The 8,898-nt window shown below is 40.8% G+C and overlaps 1 long non-coding RNA gene across 1 annotated transcript; it reads left to right on the top strand.

Annotated features, from left to right (window-relative positions):
- The first annotated feature begins 2,811 nt into the window (after positions 1-2,811).
- On the top strand, positions 2,812-6,716 carry LOC133754940 (uncharacterized). Its single transcript, XR_009865336.1, has 3 exons — positions 2,812-2,918; positions 3,161-3,253; positions 6,667-6,716. It is a non-coding gene; the product is annotated as an uncharacterized LOC133754940 (long non-coding RNA).
- The last annotated feature ends 2,182 nt before the right edge of the window (positions 6,717-8,898 follow it).

Genomic DNA, 8,898 nt, shown 5'->3' with positions numbered 1-8,898 from the left:
CAAAAGAGAGGCATGAATGGATTAGAAGACAGTGGTCTTAAGGATGTAGCCTAGGGTGGAGGGATAACCTCTCATATCTGAGAGTCACCATCTGCACTGCTTCCTACCACATGCCCATTACTTCATTCCACTATCATGATCTCTAGAAATGGAGGTCTGTGAAACCTAGTCTGTCATATACTTGGTACCTGGGCTATGCTGTTGCCCCCTGTATTCTAATAGTCCTTCCTGGTAGCTCAAAGTTTTGCTAGGATCTCTGTAAAAAATGAAACAAATTGTATTTCAGGAGAAAAGTGGTTTGAGTAATGTCACATGATTTGTAAATACCGGGCACCCTAACTTCTGTCTAATGTTCTCTATCTTGCCACACTTAATTAAAAAACATTTATTTTTCAGATCCATTTCAGAAATTATCACCAGTTCAAATAATACTGCTTTAGAAAACTTCCGTGAGCATGACTTCCCTTTTGCTCCTAATGCTGTTTGGAGTGTGACTTCAAAAAGCATATCATGAGGCCAGTGCTGTGACACAGCAGGTTAATGCCCTGGCCTGAAGCACCCACATCCCATATGGGCATGGTTCAAGACTTGGCTGCTCCATTTCTGATCCAGCTATGGCCTGGGAAAGCAGTAGAAGATGGCCCAAGTCCTTGGGCCCCTGCTCCCATGTGGAAGACCTGGAAGAAGCTCCTGGCTCCTATCTTTGGATCTACACAGCTCCAGACATTGCAGCCATCTGGAGAGTGAACCTGCGGTTCAAAGACCTCTCGTTCTCCCTCTCTCTCTCTGATTCTCCTTCCCTCTCTGTGTAACTCTTTCACATAAATAAATCTTTTAACAAATTGTCTATTTCTATCACATTTATTGGTATCTCATGGGGTAAATCAAGTGAAATGGTGAAATTTAGGGTCTTTTTTTTAAAAGATTTATTTGAAAGAGTTACACACAGAGAAAGGGAGAGGCAGAGAGAGAGAGCTCTTCCATCCACTGGTTCACTCCCCAGTTGGCTGCAATGGCCAGAGTTGTGCCAATCCAAAGCCAGAAGCCAGGAGCTTCTTCTGGGTCTCCCACATAAGTTCAGGGGTCCAAGGACTTGGGCCATCTTCTATTGCTTTCCCAGGCCATAGCAGAAAGCTGGATCAGAAGTGGAGTAGCTGGGAATCAAACGAGTGCCCATATGGGATGCCAGTGCTGCAGGCGGCAGCTTTACCTGCTAGGCCACAGTGCCAGCCCCAATCCAGGGTTTTGTGAAGGGATGAAGTACAGGGAAAGGTGCTACTTGGAATCACTACTGGTAAAGTGCACTGCATTAAATATACATTATGTGTATTTGTTAATTTTCTTTAGTATAAACTTAATAACAACATAATGTTTATCTCTTTGATAACTTCATTTATTTGAACACTCAAGGTTTCTTTTTACTTTTACATTATTATTTTACAAAATTTGTAGATAATGCTTTTGTTAAACCAGTGATAACTTCTGTTCAATCTCTGCCACTTAATATAGGTGGGTGCATTTTCCTATATATTTCAACTTTTACAGGTTTATTCCTCCACAGTGAAGCTGATGTTTTCTTGGTTAATGTATTTATTATTCTTTATTCATTCTATCATATTCTTTTTTTCCCCACTGTTCAGTTCAGAAGGAAACCAGAGTATTTTTTTTTTAAGATTTCATTTATTTACTTGAAAGAGTTGCAGAGAGAGAGAGAAAGTCCTCCATCTGCTGGCTCACCTTCCAAATTATTGCAAAGGCCGGAGCTGAGCTGATCCAAAGCCAAGACCCAACAGCTTCTGGGTCTCCTGTGCAGATGCAGTGGCCCAAGGACTTGGACCATGTTCCACTGCTTTCTTAGGACATATGTATGTTGAGCAGGCAGATTGTATTGCAGATATTCCCAGGTTCTCTTTTTGGGCAAATAATTGCATTGCTTTCACTTTAATTATGTATAATGTTCTTTCAAATGTTTATCATTTGAATGTTTTGGGCAAGTAATTCTATTGCTTTCACTTTAATTATGTATAATGTTATTTCAATTGTTTCTCAGTAGAAAAATCATAGACAAGGGCAAAAGCTAATTTATATTCTTTGTCTTACTTGTATTTTCTCTCTTAAAAATATTTATTAGCTTGATAGAGAAAGAAGTTGATGGACTGAGATAGAGAGCTTTGACAATTAATTCACTTCCTAGATAACCATACCAAACAGAGTTGGGGCAGAACTGAAGCCAGGATTGAGGAATGGAATCTAGTCCTCCTTCATTGATGACATCACCACTGCTTCCCCAGGTCTGCATTATCTGGGAGCTAAGAACTGAAGCTGGCATTGGAAATCAAACATAGGCACTCTGAGGTGGCATCATAAATGCTATTTTTTCTCTGACATATTGGAAGTAATATGCATGGTGTTTTCCTGGAAATTCTTTTCTGTTCATTCCCATCATAGTTTCACTGATGGTTTTTTGCCTTTTTTTCTCAATGCTTCTACATACTTCCCCTTAACATTGCCCATTCAAGAGTCAATATTACCCCTCTTCAAGCCTGCTGTGCAATTCCCCTTGACAGATGTGGCCTTTGTGATTTGAACCTCCTGTTTCCCTCCAGCTTGGGCATTTCTCACAGCCTGTAGACCATGGGTTTGGCTCTGTTGAATGCTCTGTGTGGCTTTCTAAACACTCAACAAGTCTAATGTAAAACCATATCCTTCCTTTTTCTTCATATCCATACACAACTGTCAGTGTTTGTTTTGTGACAGAGTTAACATGTTGACTGGAAGTGTAATGTTACAGGTGATGATAGCATTTGAAGACCTGGCTGTGTACTTTACATGGGAGGAATGGCAGAACATGAACAATGCTCAGAAAACCCTGTACAGAGATGTGATGCTGGAGACCTACAGCAGCCTGTTCTCCTTGGGTGAGTGACACCCATCACATGCCCAGTGATAACATTTTCTTGCTATTTGACAAACAAGGGAACACTTTATAATGTTTAATATTGGGCAGATATAGAATTTGAGTCCATGAATAATCTGAATATCTACCATCTAACAAAAGATTCAAATTGGAACATTTGTTGCATAGCTCCTGGACCAAGCTGTAGTCCTTTAAATAACCCAAGATAGTGATTTCACAGTCGTACATTGTTTCCATTAATAGGGCACTGCATTACCAAACCTGACTTGATCTTCAAGTTGGAGCAAGGAGCAGAGCCATGGATGGTGGAAGAATGCCTGAATCAGAGCCTTCCAGGTCAGTCTACACATAAGGGACAGGAAGGCCAAGGCAGAAAGTGCAGATGTTGACTGGTGCTCTTTCCATGAATTTTTCTCAAGCCTTACTCCTGATGACAGCTGGTTTTGTGCATCAGACACAGGCATCCTAGAGTATTTAGAGATACCAGTATCTTTCTAACTTTTGTTTTTAGTGAAGATGTTCTTTGATTAAAAAAAAATCCATTCATTTTCTGATGTTACTAAGGCTTTTATCTAGGTTTGATACATTCCCCAAATTCTAACTTGTCCTCTACACTTTCATACCTTTTCTTTCATGCACTTATTAGTTCCTTCAGTGCTTGTTAATTAGGTAATGTACAGAAAGTTTTTTTTAAGATTAGTGTTTCTTTCTATTTATTTTTAAAGATTTATTTATTTATTTGAAAGTCAGAGAGAGAGAGGAGAGGCAGAGAGAGAAAGAGAGAGACAGAGGGTCTTCCATCCACTGGTTCACTTCCCAATTGGCTGTCATGGCTGGAGCTGCATTGATCCAAAGCCAGGAGCCAGGAGCTTCTCCCAGGTCTCCCACATGGGTACAGGAACCCAAGGACTTGGGTCATCTTTTACTGCTTTCCCAGGCCATAGCAGAGTGCTGGATCAGAAGAGGAGCAGCTAGGACTCGAACTGGTGCCCATAAGTGATGGCAGCACCACAGGTGGTAGCTTTACTTGCCAAGCCACAATGCTGGCCTCCAGAAACTTATTTCTAGCTCACTGCTGAGACTGAGTTCCCACTCATGATTTTGCCCAGGCATAGAACTTGCTCAGGACTGAATCAATAAATGTGAACTTTTCTTAGTCTCTTTCTTTTTTTTTCTTCTATGCCTTTCAAATAAATAAGAAATTATGGTTTGTTGGAAACATTTGAGGAGTGAGCTATAGCTGGCAAACCTGTTTCAGTCTCTCATTCTGTCTCTCTGATTCTCAGGTAAGTAAATAAGTAAATGCTAAAAGATGGTCATGTGGCCAGGGCTGTGGTGCAGTGGGTTAACACCCTGGCCTGAAGCATTGAAATCCTATATGGGCACCAGTTCGAGACCCAGTTGTTCCACTTCTAATCCAGCTCTCAGCTATGGCCTGGGAAAGCAGTAGAAGATTGTCCAAATCCTTGGGCCCCTGAACCCGAGGGAGACCCAGAAGAAGCTCCTAGCTCCTGGCTTCAGATCAGCACAGTTCTGGCCATTGTGGCCAATTGGGGAGTGAACCATTGGATGGAAGACCTTACTCTCTCTTTGCCTCTCCTCTCTCTGTGTAACTCTGACTTTCAAATAAATAAATAAATCTAAAAAAAAAAATGGTCATGAGTAAGCCTCTGTGCTGTGACATTAGAAATTATGAAGCTAGGAAAGACACTGTAGTGCAGTGTGTTAAAGCTCCAGCCTGCAGCACTAGCATCACATATGGGTGCCAGTTCAAGTCCCAGCTGGTCCTCTTCTAATCCAGCTCTCTGCTAATGCACCTGAGAAAGGAGCAGAAGTTGGTCCAAGTCCTTGGCCCCCTGTACCCATGTGGAAGACAAGAAAGAAACTCCTGGCTCCTAACTTTATCTTGGTCCAGCATTGGTCATTGTGTCCATGTGGGGAGTGAACCAGCAGGTGGAAGACTTCTCTCTGTCTCTATCTCTCTCTATAATTCTAGCTTTCAAATAAATAAAGTAAATCTTTGAAAAAAAGAAATCATAAACTAAGCATGAACTTGTGTAAAACATGAAAATAAGTGATCCTAGACTCACCAAGAAAGTAATGAGATTTTGAGACCCAAGGTCAAGTAACCTTGTGGGTTTATGTTGAGTGGCTCAGATTTCTCTAAGGGTGGAGTTTGAAGTATGATTTCTCTCTTATTTTTCAGTATCATTGAAAAATAAGCAAATAAAAAGATAAAGAAAAACATAGCAAATGAAGCTTTCTATGAAAATAGGAGGCAAATGATCAAAAGTCTCCAGAAATTCAAATTATCACACAGGAATGTTTATAGAAAGAATTGAGAGTAGGTAACCAGCACTGATGATTTCAGAATGAGCTAGAAAACACTTTTCAAAGATGAGCACATCCCGGTTTGCAGAAACAAATTCTTCAAACTGATTGGGAGTGTTTAACTAAAGTGGTATATTGGGACTTTTCTCTACCTGTTGTACTTCTGAGAAGCTGAAGGAGTCGGATGGCCTTAGGAATTTGGGGAAGCTGTCATAGAGTAGAGACAAAGTAGTTTTTCATTTGAAAAATCCCACAAATGATGTTTACCTAGAAAGACTGAACGTAAGACAGTCATAGATTCAAGCCATACTCCTTAAATGTTGTCCTGCTTAAAGTACAGGTACATTTCACTCTTCTCCATCTGCAAGTAAATGATCAGTAAAACTTCTTCATGTTTATGGTTGAAATATCAGAGAAGCAAAAAGCACACAATTTTTATAAAAATAAACTGGAGAAAAAGGACAGGGGAAAAAATGGTTGCTAGGTGGTGGGTGAATATTTTTATTAAATATTTGTCCATTCTTTAAAATATTTTATAGTTATTTCATCTTTATGAAAGGCACAGTGATAGTGAGAAGAGAAAGAGAGAGAAAGAGGTCCTCTAATAGCTCACTTCCCAGATGCCTGCAACACTTAGGTCTAACTAGTCTGAAGCCAAAACTTTAGAATTCATCTAGTCTTCCCTGGTGTATCACAGGTTTCCAGGCACATGAACTATTATCTGCTTCCTCCTGGTTTACATAGGCAGAGAGCTGTACTGAAAGCAGAGTAGCCAGGGCTCACACTGACACTGTTTTGAGATGCAGGCATCCCACACATCATAGCACAAAAGTCATCCTACCATACTTGAAAAATTCCCATGGTAAAAAGGATCATGTTTGAACATTGGGAAACCTCATGGTACAATTTAATATATTGATGTATTAAGGAGAAAAACCATATATTTTTAATTTTTTTTGACAGCCTGAGAGAGACAGAGAGAAAGGTCTTCCTTTGCCATTGGTTCACCCTCCAATGGCTGCCACAGCCAGTGCACTGTGCTGATCCGAAGCCAGGAGGCAGGTGCTTCTCCTGGTCTCCCTTGCAGGTGCAGGGCCCAAGGACTTGGGCCATCCTCCACTGTACTCCCGGGCCACAGCAGAGAGCTGGCCTGGAAGAAGGGTAACTGGGATAGAATCCGGCACCCCGACCAGGACTAGAACCCGGTGTGCCAGCACCACAGGAGGAGGATTAGCCTATTAGCCACAGCACCAACCAGGAGAAAGACCATATAATGGTCATAAATAAGTACCTCATACTGATTTTATCAAAATCTAATACCACTTGAACAACAAGTAGCTTCATTCCCTTTATATGAGTATGCCAGGAGAAATAGTTACATGTGATTCAGTGACATGATTGCTTTTTTCTCATTTCAGTGGTCATGAAAAGGGATGACCTGATTAGGATCAACCAAGAAAGTCAGGACAAAAATCTGAATCAGGATTTTATGAAGAGTAACAAGGCATCAGCTCTCAAGAGAGTTGAATTAAGAAAAACCTTTAGTTTAAATTCAAGCCATATTCCAACACTGATTATTAAAAAGGGAACCTATTCATGATTGAAGCCCGAGGAATTCAGTAAATGTCACACTGTGTATCCCCCCAGTGGGCCTGATCAACTACAGGCTGGAGAGAAATTTGATAACACTAAGATACCTGGAAATTCTCTTAACTTCTGTGAGCCTTTTGGTCAGCATGATAAGATTCACATCATGAAGCAGCCATTTGGACCCACTGGACAAGCAAAATTCTTCACAAGAAAGATGCTCTGTAAATCTGAGAGGGTTCATATGACAGAAAACTGTAATAAATCAACTGTCACTTTTGGAAAAGCAACTCAAATAGAAAAAGCTATCCATGAAAATTCTAGCCTCAATATGCATCAACAAACTCACATAAGAAAGAAATTTTATAAGTACATTAGGTATGTTGAACCTGTCATTCACCAGCCACAACTTGCAATAAATCACAGACTAAATACAAGGGGAAAATTCTCTACATGTAAACCTTGTGAAAATTCACTCAGTTTTAATTCACCTTATGAATGTAATGACTGTGGAAAAGCCTTTGGACAAAAGTCAGTCCTAAGGAAACAGAAGCAAATTCACACCGCGGAGAAACCTCATGAATGTAATGACTGTGGAAAATCCTTTGGACAAAAGTCACACCTCATCATACACCAGAGAATTCACACAGGGGAGAAACCCCATGAATGTAATGACTGTGGAAAAGCCTTTGGAGACAAGTCAGGCCTCATGAAACATCAGCGAATTCACACAGAAGAGAAACCTCATAAATGTAATTACTGTGGAAAATCCTTTGGACAAAAGTCAAACCTCATCATACACCAGAGAATTCACACAGGGGAGAAACCTCATAAATGTAATGACTGTGGAAAAGCCTTTGGAGACAAGTCAGTCCTCATCACACACCAGAGAATTCACATGGGGCAGAAACCTCATGAATGTAATGATTGTGGAAAAGCCTTTGGATACAAGTCAGCCCTCCTCATACATCAGCAAATTCACACAGGGGAGAAACCTCATGAATGTAATGACTGTGGAAAAGCCTTTGGACGAAAGTCACACCTCATCGTGCACCAGAGAATTCACACAGGGGAGAAGCCTTATAAATGTAATGACTGTGGAAAAGCCTTTGGAGACAAGTCACACCTCATCGTATACCAGAGAATTCACACAGGGGAGAAACCCCATGAATGTGATGACTGTGGAAAAGCCTTTGGATGAAAGTCACACCTCATCATACACCAGAGAATTCACACAGGGGAGAAACCTCATAAATGTAATTACTGTGGAAAATCCTTTGGACAAAACACACCTCATCATACACCAGAGAATTCACACAGGGGAGAAACCCCATGAATGTGATGACTATGGAAAAGCCTTTGGAGACAAGTCAGCCCTCCTCATACATCAGCAAATTCACACAGGGGAGAAACCTCATGAATGTAATGACTGTGGAAAAGCCTTTGGAGACAAGTCAGGCCTCATGAAACATCAGCGAATTCACACAGGGGAGAAACCTCATAAATGTAATGACTGTGGAAAATCCTTTGGACAAAACTCACACCTCATCATACACCAGAGAATTCACACAGGGGAGAAACCCCATGAATGTGATGACTATGGAAAAGCCTTTGGATACAAGTCAGCCCTCCTCATACATCAGCAAATTCACACAGGGGAGAAACCTCATGAATGTAATGACTGTGGAAAAGCCTTTGGACGAAAGTCACACCTCATCGTGCACCAGAGAATTCACACAGGGGAGAAGCCTCATAAATGTAATGACTGTGGAAAAGCCTTTGGACAAAAGTCACACCTCATTGTACACCAGAGAATTCACACAGGAAAGAAACCTCTTAAGTGTAATGACTGGAAAAGCCTTTGGACACAAATCAAACCTCATATTACACCAGAGAATTCACATGATGCAGAAAACTCATGAATATAATAACTGTGGAAAAGCCTTTGGATGAAAGTCACACCTCATCATACACCAGAGATTTCACTCAGGGCAGAAACCTCATAAATGTAATGACTGGAAAAGCTTTTGGCCATAAGTCAGACCTCATGAAACATCAGCGAA

Source organism: Lepus europaeus, unplaced genomic scaffold (genome assembly GCF_033115175.1).
Source record: "Lepus europaeus isolate LE1 unplaced genomic scaffold, mLepTim1.pri SCAFFOLD_337, whole genome shotgun sequence".
NCBI classification, from domain to species: domain Eukaryota; kingdom Metazoa; phylum Chordata; class Mammalia; order Lagomorpha; family Leporidae; genus Lepus; species Lepus europaeus.
This window is presented reverse-complemented; position numbering and strand designations above follow the sequence as displayed.